The sequence below is a fragment of the Bos javanicus genome, chromosome 8, assembly GCF_032452875.1.
Source record: "Bos javanicus breed banteng chromosome 8, ARS-OSU_banteng_1.0, whole genome shotgun sequence".
In the NCBI taxonomy this organism is placed as follows: Eukaryota; Metazoa; Chordata; class Mammalia; order Artiodactyla; family Bovidae; genus Bos; species Bos javanicus.
The window spans coordinates 87,900,415-87,923,675 of record NC_083875.1 but is presented as its reverse complement, the minus strand read 5'-3'; the positions used below and the strand labels follow the sequence as shown (position 1 = coordinate 87,923,675).

Sequence of the window (23,261 nt, the reverse complement as noted above, 5' to 3'; positions counted from 1 at the left end):
CACCAAATGTCTATTGGTCTCTTGTTGGCCACTGATATACAGAAGAATCATACTGGCTGGAGAGGCAGCTACACTGGGTTCTCTTGATGCACAGATCTGTTCACCAGCAGCCTAGTCCCTGAATAGGAAGGCTATCTGGCATGACTTTACAGACAACCTTCAGCTTTTCTTGAACTTTTTTAGACTAAACTATCTCTACTGTCTCTTATACTTCTAAAAAGCTTATACATAAACAGAAAATGAAGGAAAGAATCAAGAAAACAGGGTATCCTTTCCATTGCAAAGTGTCATAAAATATAAACGTGTGTTTTATAATAAAAAAATTTTAATGGGACATTTTAAATACTGACAGTCAAGTTAGAGGTGCAAAATTTTGGTTTATAAGAAATACATATTTGGTCTTTATAGTTCTTAGCTCACAGCTTCCCAAACTCTTGAAATTTCCTGAGAGGTAAGAGCAGTGAGGGCATCTTTTTTTACAGTATTTGGCCTATTGTCCTTAGTTCCTAAAAACATTTCAGAACCATAAAGATGTAATGAGTGTTTTATTATTCATAAAAAGCCCCTTTCCATCAACTGGGTTGATGCTAATAAGGTGACTTTTGGAAAAGACCTAAGACTAGAGTTTGGTTGCCAGGATAATTAAACAACCAGGAACAGAGGGATGGAAATTTCAGCCCCACCTCACATCTCTAGGAAGGAGAAAGGAAAGAGTAGGGGAAGCCTGTAGGTTGAATCAATCGCAAATAGCCAACTATTTAATCAATCACACCTCTGTAATGAAGGCTCTGCAAAAACTCAAAAGGACGGGATTAGGAGAGCTTCCAGCTTGGTTAACACATGGAGCCATGGGGAGAACTGTGAACCCAGAGAGGAAATGAAACCTTCATGCCCTTTCCCCATATTTCCCTAGACAGCTTTTTTATCTGGCTGTTCCTTTTATCATAAACCAGTAACCTAGTCCGTAAAACATTTTTCTGAGTTCTGGGAGCCACTCTAGCAGACTAAACAAACCTAAGGAGGGACTACTGGGAACCTCTAACTTATAACAAGTTAGTCAGAAGCACAGGTAATAACCTAGACTTGCAGTTGGCATCTGAAACAGAGGTCAGTCTTGTAGGTTATCCTGTAGAGTCTGATGCTCTCTATGGATGTGTCAGAACTGAGTCAAATGGTAGGACATCCACCTGGTATCTGGAGAATCACTGGACATGTGGGGAAACCTCCTCCACACTGTAACTGGGTGAAGAATTATCAGAGGCTTATCCTCAGCCTACAGGGTCCAGGACTGTAGGGAAAATACTGATTCCCTGAGTCACAAGAGGTGCCCATTCATGGATCCTTTGGAAGACATGTTAGATTCACGTGAATAAAATTTTAAAAAAAGAAGAAATATCTCATGTAAAACCACAATCTTTATCTACATTATACCCTGAATTAAGCCTGCTTCAAAAAAAAACATATAATTGAATCCAGAGAAAAATCATAGATTACAAGAATTCAGCTGTCAGTATTTGGAAAAGCCAGACAATTTAGTGTACTATCCTGCCAAAAATGTCCCATGAACAGTCTGAGATCAAGGGCACCAGCATTTCTTAAAGTTTATACAGGCTGTCTCAGATCAATTTTTGCCTTGGTTTTCCAAAATGCTTTCTCCTTGAGTAGATATGTCTTTATTACAATATTTAAACTTTATTAACTTTAGGCAAATTTCATATTTAAAGTGGGTACTTAAGAGCTTATATTTAAAACTACTAGTAATAAAAAGTAAATGGGTCATTTAAGTAAAAGTAACTGGTTCCAAATAAGAAAAGGAGTACATCAAGGCTATATATTGTCACTCTGCTTATTTAACTTCTATGCAGAGTACATCATGAGAAGCGCTGGGCTGAAAGAAGCACAGACTGGAATCAAGATTGCTGGAAGAAATATCAATAACCTCAGATACGCAGATGACACCACTCTTATGGCAAAAAGTGAGAACTAAAGAGCCTCTTGATGAAAGTGAAAGAGGAGAGTGAAAAGTTGGCTTAGAGCTCAACATTCAGAAAACTAAGATCATGGCATCCGGTCCCATCAATTCATGGCAAATAGATGGAGAAACAGTGGAAACAGTGGCTGACTTTATTTTGGGGGGCTCCAAAATCACTGCAGATGGTGATTGCAGCCATGAAATTAAAAGACACTTACTCCATGGAATAAAAGCTATGACCAACCTAGACAGCATATTAAAAAGCAGAGACATTACTTTGCCAACAAAGGTCTGTCTAGTCAAGGCTATGGTTTTTCCAGTAGTCATGTACGGATGTGAGAGTTAGACTTTAAAGGAAGCTGAGTGCTGAAGAATTGATTCTTTTGAACTGTGGTGTTGGAGAAGACTCTTGAGAATCCCTTGGACTGCAAGGAGATCCAACCAGTCCATCCTAAAGATCAGTCCTGGTTGTTCATTGGAATGACTGATGTTGAAGCTGAAACTCCAATACTTTGGCCACCTGATGCAGAGAGCCGACTCATTTGAAAAGACCCTGATGCTGGGAAAGATTGAGGGCAGGAGGAGAAGGGAAAGACAGAGTATAGGATGGTAGGATGGCATCACCGACTCAATGAACATGAGTTTGGGTGGACTCTGGGAGTTGGTGATGGACAGGGAGGCCTGGCGTGCTGCAGTTCATGGGGCTGCAAAGAGTCGGAAACGACTCAGCGAATGAACTGAACTGAAGGATTGTTATTGATATTACAACATAAATAAGGATATCTTTAAGAAATTAACTATTCTCAATAGAGCATATATTCTCTAGGTAAGAGAGTGTACTTTTAACAATTTTTAGAATTTCAATTTAATTAAGAATTCATTTCATGTACCTTCTTAGCTGAATATAAAAAATGAAAGATTTGTTAGTGAGAAATAGCTGCCTGATCATAAAGAAGAGTTAAACATCCCTGGCTCACCTTTATCCAAAGATGTAGAATCCTTTTTGAGTAATCTTGTTTCTTAGTGTTGTGGAGACACCCACCCTGGCCATATTTCTGCAGGTGCTAAAGCAGGTGACTCATCTGCACTCAGGTAATGGAGCTCCCATCCCATAATACAGGGTCGGGGTCGGTGGGGGAGGAGGGTTCCGTAGGCACTCATCACAAGACTTGTGATAACAGGAACAATGAAATAAGTGGAGAAAAGTTGGGACATTTCTTGGAATGGAAAGGATAGAATAAATTATTCTTTAAGAGTTTTGTTACTGAGAGCCAAATAAGCCCACAGCTTAGGCACAGAAATAAGATTCACTGATGTCTGTCTAAAACTATTTCATTCAGGAAAAATATGATGGCTAGGAATCCAAACAGCCAAATAAAATGTGCTTAGTTACACTTTTCAGCCTGACTATGTTTGGGGAATTTTCAGCTTTAATGGCTTTTCCATGTGGGTAAGAGAAATAAAAAAGCACACCATGTGAATAAGAGATAGTACCATTGTCCTGGTCAAAGGATCAGTTACCAAATTTGATCCTGAATGACCAATGCAGTATGATAACCTTGCAGGGAAATTAACACCAAAAGATGAAGACAACTGGAGGGCAAAAACTCTGCCAGCAAGGAGAAGAAAGTGCTCAAGAAAGTGATGGCTTAAGGTGCTACTACATGTAGCCTGGCGTCCTTCCTTCACTGTCCACTTACTGGAACATGGCTCTTTGTATATGTACTTGCTTAGGTAGATTTCTATTTTTAGTCAAATGAAAGTTTACAAAATTGGCAAGTGGATAAAAAAAAATTCCATCACACAATCATGAACTAGTTTATTACTCATGCTTTAGGTATTTTAGCTAAGAATCCATTGCCATCATGAAGACATACCTCTACATTTTCTTCTAAGAGTTTTGTAGCTTTAGTTTTTATATTAAGGCCATTGCTCCATTTTGAGTTAATTTTTGAACATGGTGTGATGGACTCCAACTTCATTCCTTTATCTATGGATATCCAGTATCCTGAAACTATTTGTTATGATCTTGACTCCTTATCAAAATTTAATTAATTACAAATGTAAATTAGGTTTATTTCTGGACTCTCAATTTTATTCCATGGTCTATGTGTCTATTCCCATGCCAGTACCACACAACTGGTCTACTGCATCTTTATAATAAATTTTGAAATCTGTAAGTATGAAGCCTTGAACTTTGTTCTTTCTCAAGATTGTTTTGGCTCTTTGGGGCCCGTTGTGGCTTCACATGAATAAATAAATTGGACTTGATCAAAATTAGAAACTTATGTGCAACAAATAACAGTGTCAGGAAAGTTAAAAGAGTACCTACACCATGGAAGATATCATGTATCTGGTGTACCAGATATCATATATATATCATGTACATATATCATGTATCTGGTGTACCAGATATCATATATCATACCAGATATCATATATCTGGTAAGAATCTAATATCCAGAATACAGAGGAAACACAACTGAATAACAAAAAGAAAAAACAACTTAAAATAGATAAAGAACTTGAATAAACATTCTCTAAATAATATACAAATGGCCAATAAGCACATGAAAAGATGCTTAACATCACAAAGTATCAGGGAAATGAAGATCAAAACCACAATGAGAAATTACCTCACACCCACCAGAATGTCTACTATCAAAAATCAAAGCAAAAAAACAAACAAAACAAAATAACAAGTGTTAAGGAAGATGTGGAGAAGTTAGAACCCTCCTGCTGCTGCTGCTGTTGCTGCTGCTGCTATCGCTGCTATCGTGTCCGACTCTGTGCGACCCCATAGACAGCAGCCCACTAGGCTCCTCTGTCCCTGGGATTCTCAAGGCAAGAACACTGGAGTGAGTTGCCATTTCCTTCTCTAATGCATGAAAGTGAAAAGCGAAAGTGAACTCGCTCAGTCATGTCCGACTCTTAGCGACCCCATGGGCTATAGCCCACCAGGCTCCTCCATCCATGGGATTCTCCAGGCAAGAGCACTGGAGTGGGGTGCTATTGCCTTCTCCAGAATCCTTCTAGTAGGAATGTAAAATAATGCAAAATTCAACAGTTACCATGTAATCCAGCAATTTGCTTCTGGGTATATACGCAAAATAATTTAAACATATATTATAATATATTATTCAAACAGTTGAAAAGATATTTGTGTACCCATGTTTCTAGTTTTTAGCAGCATTATTCACAACAACCATAGCAACCTAAATGTCCATCACCAGATGAATGGATAAACAAAATAGCACATATACTAAACGGAACATTATATAGCCTAAAAGGAAAAAAATTCTGGTACATGCCACAACATGGATGAACCATGTGAAGTGAAATAAGCCAGTCATGGAAGAACAAATATCATATGACTCCACTTTCATAAAACATCCCTAGAACAGTCAAGTTTATTGAGACAGAAAATAGAATGGTGGTCTAGCAGGGCTTGGGGGGAGGGAAGAATGGGGAGTAATCGTTAATGGGAATAGAGTTTCAGTTTTGCAAGATGAATAGTTTTGGAGATGGATGGTGATACAACAATGTACATGTATTAAATGTCACTAAATGCAATTGCAATGGTAAATTATATGTTACATATATTTTACCATGATAAAAATACATGATTATAAAAAAAAATATTTTCAGCAAAAATAAAACTATGAATTAAAAATTGCACCCATAGTACAATTGGCATTGGCACAGCAGATAGCCCTTCTCCTTTGTCATCCACATTACAAAGTAAGAGCAATAAGAATCTACTCTGATCTCACCAGGCCAAAAAAATACCTAATTTCTTGCTGCTGCTGCTGCTAAGTTGCATCAGTTGTGGCCGACTCTGTGCGACCCCATAGATGGCAGCCCACCAGGCTCCTCTGTCCCTGGGATTCTCCAGGCAAGAATACTGGAGTGGGTTGCCATTTCCTTCTCCAGCTAATTTCTTGAGACCAGATGAAATCTACACCTACTTCTAGGCCCTGATTTTATACTGTATCAGTGCTCCTGTTACACATCACTATTAGCCACTGCTTTTAAAACTAAGCCCACAGAACTGCATTGTCCAATATAGTAGTCACTTGCCACTTGAAATTCAGCTAGACCAAACTGAGATGTCCTGCCCTGGATTTTGAACACATATAAAAAAGAGTGTTAAATATCTCATTCATAATTTTGACACTGATTCCAAGTTGAAATGATATTTCATATACATTGGGTAAAATGAAATATATTATTTGAATTAACTTCAATTGGGTCTTTACTTTTTTAGATGTGATTACAAGAAAATGCATGTGTGCTAAGTTACTTCACTTGCGTCTGACTCTTTTCAACCCAGTGGACTGTAGCCTACCAAGCTCGATTGTCCATGGAATTCTCCAGGCAAGAATATTGGAGTAGGTTGCCGTGCCCATCTCCAGGGGATCTTCCCACTCCGGGGATTGAACCTAAGTCTCTTAAGTCTCTTGCATTGGCAGGTGGGTTGTTTTTTCTTCCTCTTTTTTTTTTTTTAACCACTAGTACCACCTGGGAAGCTCTACTAGAAAATACACAATTATAGATTGGCTCACAGTGTTTATCTATTGGGCTGCACCACTCAAACAAATTATACTTTTTAAGCAAAGTTTAACACAGTATACTTAAACCAGTATGTTACAAAATTTACACTTGATTTTTTAAATGCTTAGAATCTTTTTAATATTAAAAGGCAAAATGTCGCAAATCATTGGGAAAATACTTATTTTCCATCTATAATATATAAAATAATACACCAAAACTCTTAATAACAAACTAAAATGCAGTCCTTTCTCAGAGTCCTATAGGAAGATAATTAGAAAACAATTACGAAGGTATCAAGAACCAGTATTAGAAGTTTCACAGGGGACATGTTTACTAAACAGAGCAAAGTAGAAACATTTCAAACATACTTCAGCACATCTATTATTTACTAGAATGATTCTCTTTCAATAATAAGATGCTTTAGACCATATCTTGTTCTTTCACAGGGCTACCCAGGTGATGCCATGGTAAAGAATCTGCCTGCCAGTGCAGGAGACTCAGGGGACACGAGTCCGAACCCTGAGTCAGAAAGACTCCTGTGGAAGAGGAAATGGCAACCCACTCCAGGATTCTTTCCTGGAGAATCCTATGGACAGAGGAGTCGGTGGGCTACAGTCCAGGGGGTCGCAAAGCTTGGATGTATGAGCTCACATGCAGCAGTACCATCCTTCTTTCAGTATTTATTATTTTGTGTTCTCTCTCTTCCTCTCCCTCCAATACCAGTATCATAAAGGCAGGATCCCTGTGGGATTCACCCAGCAGCACGTAATTTTATTTAACCTAATGCTGGACACATCAGAAACACTTAGCGCATGTTGATTACCTGCTGTTGAAATACATTTTTGTGAGCTGACCAAGGAAAATTGTATGAGAGAAGATCAATGAACTCTTTAAAGAAGCAAAATCAAGTTTTGAAAAAAATCTAAGTAAGAGTAACTGCTCATAGGCTGGCAATGTCAAGAGAAATTTAAAAAATTACATGAGGATGTATGATGACATTATAGAGACAGAAGCAGAGGTGAACGAATTTACTGCACTGTTCATCAGTCAGTTCTTGCAGCAAAGAAGCTGAAGCCAAAAAGGAGCTTCTGGCTACTTTATTTCTTAATATATAAGAATAAGACCTTTACAATATTCCATATGAAGATGGTGAGCCACGATGAAATTTTTTTTTTAACCACAGGATGGTTCACTAGTCATCTTGTAGCAAGGCAAATATATGTGTTGCAGAACTAAAAGGCAAATTGCGTGTTTTTCTATTACACAAAAAGCTACTGTTCTATATTCATAACCATTTTCTGGGTGGCAGGCAGCTTTTAGCAATATGACATACAGCAGGTATTTTGGAAAAATAAGCACATTTTCTCCATCCCTGTAATAGAAAGGTGACATTTTAAAACATAAGAGAGGGATCAGTACCTACTTTGGAAAAACAACTGTCCTATGGAGAGGGCATTTTGAAAAGAGATATAACAGAGGAAACATTTTTATACATGATTTTGCCAAATGCAGTGCAAATGTGTCCCTTAAAAACTCTCTTACTTGTACAATTACAAACTTGAAGAGAGATGTTTTTATCATTTTAAGTCTTCCAAATGAAGGGTTTCTGTGGGTATGGGTACATTTGGTAAGAGCATGTCAATGCAGTATCTTTCAGTTACACTTTGAGGATGTACAGTGGACATCAGAGGTGGCCAGAAGCCAGAGAAACGCTCCCTGGAAAGTTCTTATTGGAGCAAAGATTTGAGAACAATGATGGTGTGAATTCTGAATATCTGGGAGAAGAACTTCCCTGGTTGAGGGAAGGGACAAACACAGATGCTAGCATGATATGTTCTAGGAAAAGGGAGGATTCTAGAATGGAAGAAGGGGTGGAGAGAAGTAGATGGAGCCAGCAAGGTAATAGGCAGGGAATGTGTGGGTGGGTAGAGGCAGCTGTTACTGTGGTGAGGTCCAGCTGGGGCCAGGATGGTGGCAGGGGAGGTGGGTCAGTGCCATCACTCCTAATTAACTTGCCGGTTAGACAAGCTCCCAATGGCTTAGTGTGTAAAAAATCCACCTGTAATTCAGGAGCCGCAGGAGATGTGGTTCGATCCCTAGATCAGGAAGATCCCCTGGAAGAAGAAACAGCAACTCACTCCAGTATTCTTGCCTGAAAACTCCCATGGACAGAGAGGCCTGGCAGGCTACAGTCCACGGGGTTACAAAGAGTCAGACACAACTGAGCACACATGCGTACAAGACAAGCTCACACCTCCACCCTTGTTCCCCTCCGCCCTCACCCCCACTATGCTCACCCCCTCAACAGTGTCACCGGGTTTCATGTCTTTAGATGTCATCCATGTGCCAGCAGCAACAACCTGTACAGGCTAGGCTTCTTTCTTAAACTGCAGACTCACACTGCAGAATCATGTCTCCCTCTCTCACCTGAACACCTCTGCTCTGACGCGTTGGAGACGTCTCAAATATAGTACGTGCAAAACACAAAAACCCTCTAAATCCACCCTAAACTGCTCCCTTTATAATCTGCATCATCTTAAGCGACGCCTACAGTCTCCTTCTGGGTGTCCAGGACAAACCCCTTGGAATCCTCCCAAACCCCTCGGGTTCTCTTGGACCTCTTGCCCATTCCATCAGCAAAGTGTGCCAGTGATATCTTCACATCCAGACTTCCCCAGTGCCCTCACGATCTCCCAGCAATCATCACCTCTTAACTGGATCACTACCACAGCCTCCTAAGCGGTCATTTGCTTCAAGCCTTGAGCCACTCCAACCAGAGCCTCCCCCAGGCACTAGATTACATCATTCCTGTGCTTGAAGCCCACTGGTCCCCCTGTCTCCCTGAGAGTGAAAGGTAAAGGGTTCTGCCCCAACCTGTGCTCTCAGTTGCTGCCATTCTGCCCCCTGCTCGCTTCATTCCAGCCATCTTTGTCTCCCCATTGCAACCTGGACACACCTGTCACGGTCCTGCCTCAGGGCCTCTGAACTGGCTGTCCCCCTACCTGGACCACTCTTTCGCCCACCACCTCCTGCAGGCCTGTGTTCACACGTCACCTTCTCAGTGAGAAGTTCCTTGACCCTTCAACTGGATTTACAGTAACAGCCTCAATTTCAGCAGTCTTAGGCCTCTTCTTGCTTAATTTTCTTCCATTGCATGTATCCCTTTCTGAATACAATTTGCCTTTTTACAACTGTGTTTATTTCCACTATATTATAACCTCCAAGAGAGGTCTTTTCTGTCTCTTACACTGCTGTCTCTGCAGTGTTTGAACACTGCCTGGCCCATAAAGAGTGCACAATTAAAAAAAAAAAACAAAAAAAAAATAAAATGAAGAATGAGATTTGCCAGTAGGTTGGCCAGCACTTTAAAAAAATAAATAAAATTAAAAAAAAAAAAAAGAATCTGTTCAGTGTGTGAATGAATCTGCAATTGAGTTCTAATGAACAGACTGGAAAGGACAGGCCAAGAAATGCACCTCAGGCAAGAGCAACGTGAGCAGAGACCTTGGCTTCGTCTCTACCTGACCATCACTATCTGTGTCAATTACCCTTGCTTTGGTGGTGGGCTAAGTGGGATCTCAGACATGGCTTTGAGGCTATGGTGACAGAGGACTAGTGTGGACCATACCATTATGTCAATGGCAGGGCATTTCTATCTCTGGAGAGGACTCATCCATGGCCATCTACTACAGGAGTGTATTGACAAAGTCAGGCCAAGACTGTTTGCAGGCCCCTTGGAGAGAGAGAGCCCTCCACATTTGATGCTCCATATCTGGAGCCCTCCAAACACTGGAAGGAGGGTGGCATGCCCATCAGTTAGTGACATCAACAGCAAAGAGTGATGGCTAGTGGATGAAAGGGTTAAGACACAAAGAGATAATAAAGTGTCAAGAAAAACTCCTAAGGTTTCCAAGTGGTGAAACTGGAGAGATGGGATGAGATCAAAGGCCAGGTTTTAGGGGGGAAGTCATGTGTTTGATTTTCAGCAGATAGAGCACAGGTGGAGGATGTATCCAGAGCAGCTGCAGCATCAGGGATCAGATTGCAGACATGGAAGTCATCTGTGCTGTGGTAGGGACTGAAGCCAAGTCTGTGGATGAGATGACTTGTAAGAACAAAGAGAAAATAGTATAGGACCTAGATAGAACCTCAGGAGACTGCAAAATGTACTGTTTGAAAAGGCAGTGGGTATGCAAAGAATTATGAGAAGGAGAGACCAGATTGTGGAAATAAAAACAACTGCACTGAAGGGCATGTTGTGGAAGCCGAGGAAAGGGAGGACTTCAAAAATAAAGAGAGGGCTTGACTACGTGAACTGGCGGTGAGCTGTGAAGTACAGTGAGAAATTGAAAACACCCACTGGTTGAGAAGCAATGAACATCATCAGTGACCTTAGTGAGAGATGTTCTTAAAGCACCCTGGGTGGAAGCTGGATTGCTGTAGGTTGAGGAGTGAGCATGGAAAAGTGAAGCGTTAGTCCCTCGGTTGTGTCTATTTGTGATCCCATGGGCTTTAGCCCACTAGGCTTCTCCGTCCATGAAATTCTTCAGGCAATAATACTAGAGTGGATTACCATTCCCTTCTCCAGGGGATCTTCCAGATTCAGGGATTGAATCCAGGTCTCCTGCATTGCGGGCAGATTCTTTACCATCTGAGCCACCAGGGAAACTCAGAGTGAGCACGAGACACACACGTTAATACATGAAATACAGACATTGATACAGGCAGCTCTGAAGTATTTCCTGAGATTGATCGTAAATTGGAGGAAAGCTTGTGAATTGAAGGCTGAATGCTACTCAGTTTTGATTAAAGAGACATGAATATGTTTAAATGTTAATGGGAAGGAAACAGAATATACTAGCAAGATAAATTGTAGTTCTGGGAGAGGCTCAAGGAGAAATTGAGCAAGGATGCTGTAGAATCAGGATGCTGTGGTCAGGAAGCGCATGCTCCACTGTTCCTCTGGAAGTGGGAAAGCCTCTTGCATTGATGAGATCCCCTGTGGCTGCAGGTGTTGAATTTAAGTGGGGTGGAGGGAAAACATGAAGTCACTTGGATGACATTTGAGCATAAGGTGAGGGAGAAGACTAAACCAGAGGGAACACCCTTGGTGAGAGTGGAATATCCAGGAAGTCTGAAGTTGATGGACTGACAAAAGGCAAGGGCATACAGTCAGGAGCTGAGAACCATTAATCAATGAATACATACTTGTGTCTGTTCTCTGGTCACTAGGCAGGGCGGCAAAATTTGCTGTAAAAGGCTACAGCTACTGATGTGTCTAGAATCCAGTGACAATCAACATCAGACAACATGTAGTACTACCTGCCCTCAGCAGGCTTCCAATCAAGGCCAGGACCACTGGAATCATTACCGAGATAAATATCTCAAAACCAGAATAACAAAATATCAAGCAAGGTCTATTCTTGCAAAACTGTGACTTCAGTTACAGGACTGTCTGTGGGGAAATGAGCTCAGTTGAAGACCAGAAGAAAAGAGTGCTCCGGAAAGAGAAAACATGGATTTAACCAGATACAAAATAGGGAGTCCTGTAGGTCCAGCTTAAAGACAAAGCTGTAAAGGAAACAAAATCAATATTTTAGGATGAACTGGAGAGTGCACATACTAGGTAAATTACGAGAAGCTAAAACTGAAGGCCAGAATTCCATCCAGAACCAAAGTGCAACTATGAGACAATGGGCTTCAGGCCAGGCCGTGTAAGAGAATAAATCTGAGATAGTGAGAGAGAAGAATCATTAAGACGCTGATAAGATAGCGACCACCAGCACAACCCAGGAGTCCTGATGATCTAGCCAGTGTTGAGAGGTCCCAGGAAAGTCTGATCTTTGAAATGTCTCTGATTTAGTTATCAGCAGCCCCATTTACAGAGAAAGGAGCTGAGACCTTAGGCGGTTACGGTAACAGTGCACTGATGCGAAGCTAGTAAATAGCAGAACCTGCATTTCAACTCAAGTTTAGCAAACCCTTAAAGAATTCTGGCCAATTCAAATTAGAACCAAGTGAACAAGGAGCTCTGCATTATGAAATGCTGGAGGACGTTTTTCTACACTAACATGTAGTTATTGTCAAGCAACTTTCAGAACATCTCATATTTACTGAAAAATAATAATAATGGTGTCGTTTAGTCACTAAGTCTGACTCTTTGGCAACCCCATGGACTGTAGCCCATCAGGTTCCTCTGTCCATGGGACTTCCCAGGCACGAATACTGGAGTTGGTTGCCATTTCCTTCTCCAGGGGATCTTCCTGACCCAGGAAGGGATCAAATTCACGTCTTAGCAGACAGATTCTTTACCACTGAACCACCTGGGAAGCCCAATAACCATGTTAGGCAATGAATAATGGATACTGTGTATGTTTTCTGATTCACCAAAAAAGTTAGAGATGCATTATCAGAAGCTGAGCACTGAGCAACCACGTGCTGTGCTGTGCTTAGTTGCTCAGTCATATCCTACTCTTTGTGACCCCATGGACTGTTGCCCATCAGGCTCCTCTGTCCACAGGGATTCTCCAGGCAAGAATACTGGAATAGGTTGCCATGCCCTCCTCTGAGCAATGATACCAGTGGTTAATATCGCACCTGCTTGTATAACATCAGTTATACTTACACCATGCATATTTGAATCAATATTTTAACTAAGCCCTAATGCCAGGGACAAAAGTATCCTGATACAGCTGACCAGTGAAGGGCCAGGACACAGGAGACTGGAGTCAGAGTAAGAACTCTGATCTTCCTGGTCTTCACGGGTCTTAAGGGAAAGCAGTGGGATGATACAAAATGTTTAGGACTCACATACCTTTCAATGCTGCATTAAAATAAAGATTTACAGTTCCTAATTAGTACCAGTCCTAAAATTAAGGTTCGCGTCACCTTGGCTGTCTCAGGGTTGTAGAGCAAGATCCCTGTGCCCAAAATATGGCTCGTATTTCTGTAATAGAAGTAGAACAGCTTCAGTGGAACCTGGAATTGTCCTAAAAGATAGAATTGAGTAATTGCATTGTCATCCACAAATTGGTACTTGCCATGGGTGCTTGCCATCGACCTCTACAAGGATTAAGCCATGTGCTGCTGCAGCTGCTGACCTCCAACACTCCTGAAGGAGTTCAGGGCAGAAAGCAGAAATGAGGCACTCTCTGCTCTGGGAAAACTGACAAGTCAAGTCTTCAGATAGTTAGATATTCTCAGGAGCTGATTTTATGAGCCCAATTCCTATATCTCCTCATATCTAGAAAAGCAGTAACATCCTTCATGGTGATGACTGTTTCTCATGATTAGCAGAAGTTTCACAAGACCAGTAGAAACTTTCTTAAAAAACATGTGCTTGATTGCATGTATTCCCCCTTTAGCAAAATTACATATATACTGTCCTTTCCCCCCACTGCCTCTTAGGAACAGTTTAGACTCTGGCTACTTAGAACTACATACCAGCTACATAGAACTCACTAAATGGCCTATCATTTATCACTATATTTCCCACTGATTGCTTTTTTTTTTTCAACAAACTCTCATCACATTTTTGAGTTGACTAACCTCCTATAAATAAAAATACTGTATCAAACTGTATGTGCATTTTAAATTTGGTAGAGACTGCCAGTTGCTCTCCAAAATTACTACCAAATTGTCCTAGTAATGTGTGACGGTGCTAGTTCCTTGGCCTGGCATAGCCCAGTGTGGGTGTATTATCAAAGTTGTAGCTACTCCCCATGTAACAAGAAGTCTGTTTCTCATGATTGATTTAATTGTATTTGATTTGTGTGAGACTGAGGATCAGACTTCTTTGGAGAAGGCAATGGCAACCCACGCCAGTACTCTTGCCTGGCAAATCCCATGGACGGAGGAGCCTGGTAGTCTGCAGTCCATGGGGTTGCTAGGAGTCGGACACGACTGAGTGACTTCACTTTCACTTTTATGCACTGGAGAAGGAAATGGCAACCCACTCCAGTGTTCTTGCCTGGAGAATCCAGGGACGGGGGAGCCTGGTGGGCTGCCATCTATGGGGTCGCACAGAGTCGGACTCAACTGAAGTGACTTAGCAGCAGCAGCAGAGGATTTCTTCATATGTTCCAAGTAATTTGTATCTGAGGCCTGCATGTTCCTGCCCTCTGCTCAGATTTCTATTCGTTTGCAAGGATGGTATTTACCCTACTTCAAGGTGGTCATTCTCAAACTCGTCTCAGCAGACCAGAGCTATCCTGCTCATCTGGGACCACGTTCCACCTGCTCTGGCCCCACTGAATCACAGTCTCTGGGGATCTGCAGGTATAACTATCTCATCAGGTGATTTGGGTGCTTAACATTTGAGACCTACCATACTAAGATAATTAGACCTCATCTGAAATATTTTTCAAATGTTTATTCCCAGCTGCCATTCATCCTTTGCTATTGTTTCTTCTTCCTAGAGAGAAATTAAAAATTTCTGTGAAGCCCAATTTAAGAAACTTTTCCTCTTTAGGATCCCAGTTTGGCACCATCCTTAGAAAATTCTTCCCTGCTCTGAGATCACTAAACATTCTCTCTATCCACATTTTCATTCTTTATGTTTAAATATTGGCTCCAACAACATGGAGCACTTTGAAACGGATGGTATATTTAGAGGAATTTAAACTATCGTTTTTAAAAAAGGAAAGAACAAAGAGGAGGTACATAGAGTGCCATTTGTAAGTCCACCTGAAATGATAGAAAATATATAAACACATGGTTATCATGATATCCTGGAAAATTTAGATTCTTCTAAAAATGTAGGTCACCTAGTCATTTCTATCATTCAACATTCCCAGCCCCATTTTGCTTGCATGTAGCTTGCCCAGACTTTACACAGATGTACACTTACATAAACCTCAAAAAAAAAAGTAAGGTCAGATGTACATTTTGTGGTGCCCTCTTGACCACCATTCTGTGGTCAGGAACCCACAAAGTCTAAAGGGGCCTCCAAAGAGAAGCACAATCTTTAAGTGTCAGAGACTATTCCACAAAGGCCTTTCTTAAAATCTCAGGGGACTATTTCAATAATGCAATGAGATAATCCACTGCTCTTATAGGTGTGCGTGTAATGACGGGGTGGCAGCTGGGCATGGGGTTTGGGGAGGTACATTCAAGTTCATACCAAAAGGAAAATGCCTTTGTGCTGGATTTTTAAAGTGACAGAGACCTGAGAGAACTGGCTTTGCTCTGGATGCAAAGACCGGGTACTGATCATTTTTCGTCTTTGCTCAGTATCATTCAAAGATAAAGTCCAAATTCAAAAATCATAGAGGTGCTCCAATAAAACAATCTGAGTGTAAAGAGGACATAGGAAGGAAAGTTTACCCCTGCAAAGGCTTCTCTGTCTAAATACTGGTAAGTAGCTAGACCTTTCTGGAGCCCAGCTTCAGAAACTGAGAGGGGTAGGAGCAAGGGGAAAGAAAGAGACAGAGAAATTCATTACTATAGAAAGGCCTAATACAAAGTTCCTCTGTTCTCTTATTTCTTCAGAAAACATTCACTTTCCAGACATTCATTAGCTTTAGAAAAATAGCATATAAACTCCTTTCACACAAAACATAGTTCTCTTTAAATGTCCTACAATCCTTTCCAAGGCAGAGAGTCATATGATAGAAATTGTACCCAGGCCCCCACCAGCACTCATTGATCACAGAAGCTATCCAGAGACTGGGGGAAGAAACTGACATCTTTTCATAAGGACATTCATATCAATGTGTCAAGAAGTCTCTCTGCTATGCTGTGCTCAGTCACTCAGTCGTGTCCGACTCTTTGCGACCCCATGGACTGTAGCCCACCAGGCTCCTCTGTCCATAGGATTCTATAAGCAGGAACACTGGAGTGGGTTGCCATGCCCTCCTCCAGGGGATCTTCCCCACCCAGGGATCGAACCCCAGTCTCCCACACTGCAGGCAGATTCTTTACCATCTGAGCCACCAAGGAAGCCAAAGAGTGGGTAGCCAATCACTTCTCCAGGGGAACTTCCTGACCAGGAATCAAACTGGGGTCTCCTACATTGCAGGAGGATTCTCTACCAGCTGAACTACCAGGAAGTCACTACTAAAGCAAATATTATATATTAATGCATATATGTGAAGTCTAGAAAAATGAAAGATGATTTTATTTGCAAAACAGAAATAGAGACATAGACATAGAAACAAACGTACAACGCAAGGACAGAAATGGAGAGGGGATAAATTGGGAGATTGGGATTGTCATGTATACACTGTTGATACTATGTACAAAATAGATACCTAATGAGAACCTACTATATATAATAGTTCAGGAAACTATTCAGTGCTCTGTGGTGACCTAAATGGGGAGGAAATCCAAAAAAAAAGGAGGTACATGTATACATATAGCTGATTTGTTTTGCTATATGCAGGAACTAATACAACATTTTAAAGCAACTCTACTCCAATAAAAATTAATTAAAAATTTTCAACACCCCTACCCCAAACCAGAAGTCACTACTCATGGATCAGTCAATTATAAAGTATTACAATTAACCAAACTTTATTTAATGGTGTTGAAACAAATAGATAACAACATTGAAGATATGTATGCCAGTGAAGGATAATATAAAAAGACCTAAATGCTAGCTTACTATTTCTTGATTTTCCAATAGGCTTGCTGCTACTCGTCCAGTAATTTAAATATGAAAATGGAATGACCTCCAATGAGGCATGGGACCTCACATGCTGACATCTGTCATCAGGAACTGGACCAAGGCAAACTTGTGCAAAACAGCAATGTCCAGCATAAGGTCTGCTCCCTTTGTCTCTGCTACAGTAGCTCGCTAAGCTGCATGTGGGCTGAATTCATATCTACTGGTTATTTTTCATAAAATCAAGGGAAGTGTTTGACCCAATCCTCTTGTTTTACTGATAAAGTAGTAAAAATAAGTTCAAGACCGCACAACTAGTTAATGGCAAGGAAGGGTAGGACACAGGTCTTATAGCAATTTAAGATCATTCGTATATTTATTTTTGATAGTGTTTAACCAGTTTAATAGCTCCTAATATTTCAGTTTTTAAATTGCTTTGCCAAAAGGTTAACATTCTATATTTGTGCTGGTTAATTCAACAGCCACTAGCCATGCAGGCTATCGACATCTGGAAGCATAGCTAATCTGAATCAAGGTACTCTGTAAGTATAAGACTTAGCCAAAAAAAAAAAAAAACCAGCAAAATGTCTCAGTAGTATTTTGTATTGACTACATCTTTAAATGGTCATTTTTTAATATACTGGGTTAAAGAATATATATTATTAAAATTAATTTTACCTGTTTATTTTTACTTTTCTAACATGACTACTAGGGCATATTAAACTATGCATGTGGCTTACACACTTTAGTTCTATTGGACGGTACTGATTTATGGGAAGACACTTAACTGCACTAAGGAGAGAGCTACAAGCAATCTTCCTTTCCTGAATTTGCCCATAACAAAAGCAAAGGAAGAGAGGATGAGATGGCATTTGTTCCAAATATTTTAAAAAATACTTACCTGGTCAACAAACACAGACTTGCGAGCCACATAATAAAAATAAAAACTAAAACATAATTTGAAATTAAACTAATTTCAAAATGATTGAAATAAAACATAATTTTATGTTAAATGTTAAATGTGCATGCATGCATCAATTTAATGTGTAAAAGAATATTAGCAATCATGACATGAAAATCATCAGCTCCCCTTTTAAGAGTGGCTATTTTCCTAGAAAAATCATACCTAACACCAATTAGTGTCCTAGAAATCAGTCTGCCTTTAAAGAGACATCTATCCATTATAAACATCCATACTAAGTAGATAAATAGATGGTTGATAGCTGGATGATAAATAGATAATGGGCAGACCAACAAAACAGACAAACTCAATTCAACATAGAAGTGCTAATGGGGCATCATGGTCTTCTGAATTGAAAGTTACAGGTCAGCACTGAGTCCATTTTAACTTAAAACAGCTGGCAGGCAACCTCCTCACCCAGATAGCCAAACATTCCTCTTTGTAACAAAGAAATTCTCCTGTGCAAAAACTGATTGCCTTTATCTTGGGGAAAAATAATGATTTTGTCTAAATTAATAGGTTAATTTCCAATATACTAATATATATCAAGTATGGCCACAAAATTAGAAAAGTGAACATACGATTTTGTTTTCACAGCTATACTCTCTTTTTGATAAGAGAACCTTGTTAGTTTTCAAAGGTTTTAATTTTTCACTAAGATACGTAGATTTCAGTGTAGAGACAGTATTTACTTCTGAAATAATATATTTCTAATAAAGTCAGGTGTGGTTCCTTGGAGATGTACAGCGTGAAATGAATAAAGTCTTCTCTGTTCTTCCCGTGGTGAGATGGCACTGTTGATTGCTGAGAGTGTTACTTGCTAGCCACAAGCTGAAAAGGGACTTCCACAACTTGGAATTCAATTTGAGTGTTTTCTGAGTCTCTTCTTTGGAAAAACTCTACTAAAGCTGTAACAAGAAAAGGATTCTGGAGATTTCTGCAATAGCTGTGCATATATATTTGCCATCTGCAGAGATAACTGAGCAGCAGTTCTGTGCAATGGTGGAAACACTCACCTCTCCCCACCCCCTTCCTGAGTTCACTGGGCACTGGAGTCCCTATTACCAAATTAAATGCCATGTGTTAAATAGGATGAAAATGCTTCCCTGCTTTGTGTCTTCTGTTTCTATAAAATGAACTATGGATTTTCCTTCATCTCAGCCCATAGGATCTCCTGCATTTCCAAAGATAGAATTGTTGATAATTTGCAATTTCAGGCAATGACCCCCCAAAAAATATTATTCCCTTACAAATTTGTTAAATTTATTCTAATTTTATCCTCCCCTTTTCTCTCCCTCCCACTCCACCTCCTCAAATCCAAATGTCACTGGGAAAGAAGCACATTTGGACTGATTTGGAATGTAAAATGCTCCAACCTTTTACTGTTACCTAGAAAATCTTCCTTAAAAAGAAATTTTTCCTCAAGTTTTTAGTTCAAAACAGAAAAGGTCCCCTATGCTAGGACTAGCTTCTCACATGGAAGAGGGTCATTCAAAAAATAATGTGGGCAAATATGTAGAATAAATTCCTAAGGAAGGCAAGTTGTGTCACTGCACAGTGGGAAGAAACTGAATTCCACCACAGCCATGTAGATAACCATTCAATGGATATAATATGATTCACAGAGCTTCTAGTTCAAAAGTCTCCCAAACCCCCATACGAAGGTGAACTGGAGTTTTAAAGGGGAAAACCAGCATTTTTCAGGACAGAAGACTCAGGCAGGTTCCCACCAGGCGGAAAGCCGACAATGCTTTGCAGGCGAGCCTGGGAGCAGTCAGCAGTCATTGTCATCTTATGGGAACCACAATCTTACAACTAAAGATGGGGTGCGGCGCCTTTCCCATCTTCTTTTCTTACAGCAACAAAACAGGAAGAAACACATGTAGACATCATGAAATGCATTATTTAAAAGGAGAATTAAAACATTTAGTCAAGTCTCAGCCAAGCCCGCGAAGAGCTCCGGTCTAGTACGAAAACACGCTGAAACACAACAGCAGCCTCTAACGTGCTCTCACTTTGGACCAGATCTTTTCAGGACTCCCGTAAAACCATTAAATCAACTTCTACATAATAGAAACACCTGCACCGTATAATTTTCTAAAACACAAACTCCTGCTTCGGAATTCCAAATAATGTGTAAGATTCAAATGTTTTTAAAAGGATATTTTTATAAAAGTATCAGGATGCTCACTCTCTCTGACAAGGATACAGAAATGCAGTTTTTTTACTCTCTCATCTACTCCAATCTTTATATTGCTGACTCGCCCTCCCAGATAGCGTTAAGCTCTTTTAAGGGACTAGCAGACAAGAATGCCAAAGCCGTCAATGCTCCAGTGCAGAAGCAGCGAGGCCAAAGCAAAGGAAGAAAAATCTCGGTTACCTGAGGATGAACACAACTCTTCGCAGAGCTGCTTCTGAGCTCGCCTCGAATAGGACCGGGCAGCGCAGGCTGTGCGGATACGGGCTCCTCCCGCAGGTAGGCGGGGCGCGAGCTCCCTTGCGCTGCCGTGACGGGCTGTCAGCTGTGTGCCCGCCCGTGCGCCCGGCGCCCCGCGCCCCCGCGCACCTGCGGCCGGGCTCGTGTGCCCCGCGCCCCCAGCGCACCTGCGCCGCCCAGCCCGGGCGGGCCCGGAGCTGTCACTGCCACTCCACCATCCTGCAGCCTCCCCCGCCTCCTCCCCTCTTCAATCTCGGACTTCTCAGCTGTGCCAACTGCTGCAGCGGTGGATGCTCCTGCTTAAATGGCGCCTGCTTGCCTCCAAAGAGCGTTTAGGTGCCACCTACTGCATGCTCCTGGAATAGATGGTCAATACTGGAATTCTCAGCGAATTCAATGAATTAAAATAATTTCATTGAAAGTGCACCAGATTCTTTTGTTTCAGATTGTTCACATAACCGACTGTAGTTACTACTGGGTGCCTAAGGCTTTCTTGCAGTGTCCAGATTCTAAATTAAAAACCTCATTTATAAAGCAGATAAAATCGGGCCATGATGGACAGGCAACCACACATTGCAGATTAATACATTCTAATTTAACAGGCTCCTCTAGCAAAACCACCATAGGCAATCCGGGGCTAAAATTGTCTTTACACCAAGTAGTTTCACATTAGTATTTCAGGGAAATAACCAAGTATATTTTCTGACATTGTTAAACCGTGTTGTCAAAGAAGCATTGATCAAAAACAGGTGAATCAGCAAGAATTAGGTTTATGGCTAGCAATTCTGTGCTGAAACTTTTAAAGAAATGCTCTCCTATAACATGATCCATATTAAATGTAAACTACACTTAAGGAAGATTTCTTCTCGCTATTGTAACCCGCTCTTTTTTAATACCAAAATTTTCTAAAAGAATTGGATATTTTCATATTCTTTAAACTTGATTTAGCTTAAATAATCCCATTTATCAATTCTAAGACTGTTTAGAATTTACAGTTTCAGTCAGCATTACCCTATGATGCTTATTTCCAAAGTAAATTTCTACCTTGCTACTCACAGGAAATATATGGGTTTTTTAAATCTTACTTTAGTGTGATAAATATAATCAGGAAATTTTTTTCAGCTTGCCAGTCCACCCTAATTCTGATCTTAAAGCTATGGTCACTGGATTATGAATAAAATACCATTTTTGTCATGTAAGGCCACTATCAGCAAATCAACTCCTATTTTAAAGGTATAAGGATATAACTCTCTTCCCAGTTTCCTCTTCATTACAAAGGAGTGGATAGCTATTAGGAAAGCCATCCTAAACCTGGAGGAGGGCTCAGAGACCCAGAGACCCTGTGTGTCTGCCTCCATTTCTAGAATCTGCAAGAACCATTAAATCAAGGTGTTTTCCATGACAATTCCGAAATGTAGGTTATCAATTAAATGAAAAAAAAATGGAAGTTGAGGGCTGAATAGAGAAGGGTGAAAGATATAAAGAGGTAAAAATACTGAAGGCAAAAAGCCAATTCTGGCACCAAACTAGTAGGGAGAAAGAATCTGGAGGTGGTGAAGGAAGCCAATTTGATTCTGCAAACTCCACACTGCGGTGGAATCCTGCATTTCGCCACATATAATCATTATTTGTTTTGAGAATGTGAAGCAAGGGTCCCAGAGGGCCCATTTAAACAAGGAACAATACACTTCGAATGATGGCCCTGCTGTCTTGTCACTCTCCACAACCCCTGACTTTTCATCAGCCAGAAGAAACAGATTGCTCCCAGGATTACAGCCTCAGGATCTGATGTAATAAGATCCTTAGAGTTCTAGGCCTGTTGGAGGTGGGATGCTCTAAGCCAGTTTCTCTCAAACTCTAACACACATCAGAATCATCTGGTTGGGGGGAGCTTGTTAAACAGCCAGCTGGTCCACACCCCAGGTTTTCTGATTCAGCACTGCTGGGTTGGGTCCCAAAATGCATGATTCTAACAAGTTCCCTGGTGTCCCTGAGGCTGCCTACAACTGGGACCCACTGAGCTCAGCCACCCATCAGGTAATGCAGAGACTGATAACAAGTGGTAATGTGCTCAGGGACAAGAAGTGTAACATTCCTCTATTTTCTAAAGCACATCGAAACTCACTCAGCCCAATGTCCCTTACTCTGAGGAAACCTGGTTCTTCTCTACAGAGTCACACATGCACCCAAGGATCTTTTGGGGGTTTTAAAAAAAACCTTTCCAGCTGTGTTCTCACTTTGCCCTTCTATGTAGGACTCAGCACAGGTAAACTAGGCCTCTATGCAAATTAGAAAAAAGACCCTGCTCTGGGCAGACTTGATCACTCTCCCCCTAAGACAGTATGTAGCTTGAGGGACAGAGGATGCTTTGTGCAAAAAATGTGCGGGGGACAGGTGCAACCCACTCCAGGTCCCCAGCTGAATGAGTGCGTCACCTGTTGAACCCTAGCCCCACTCTTGCCACCTATTGGTCAGTTTAGTACATTACTCAAACTGCACAAGCAATCACATCAATTTTACTTCCCTGGAGCCAGCATGGTCCAGGTGAGGGCTGGCAGCTCCGTTTAGGACCTGGGTCTACAGATCCAGAGTGCCAGATGCCATCAAGGAAGAGGTAGAGCCACATTCTAACAATGGGGTCCTGAGCTGAGGGATAAGGTGGGAGGCACTTCAGCTTGCAGTTGGCAAGCAAATGGACTGAAAAGACAGCTTTGGGCTATGTTATGTGTCTTGT

General features: G+C 41.0%; 1 protein-coding gene across 1 annotated transcript in view; it reads right to left on the bottom strand.

Annotated features, from left to right (window-relative positions):
* Window positions 1–20,639, bottom strand: part of DIRAS2 (DIRAS family GTPase 2) — a 34,524-nt gene extending 13,885 nt beyond the window's left edge. The window contains exon 1 of the mRNA XM_061426294.1: window positions 20,471–20,639. The gene's annotated coding sequence lies outside the window, so the exon portion shown is untranslated. The remainder of the gene's footprint in view (window positions 1–20,470) is intronic.
* Between the last annotated feature and the right edge of the window lie 2,622 nt (window positions 20,640–23,261).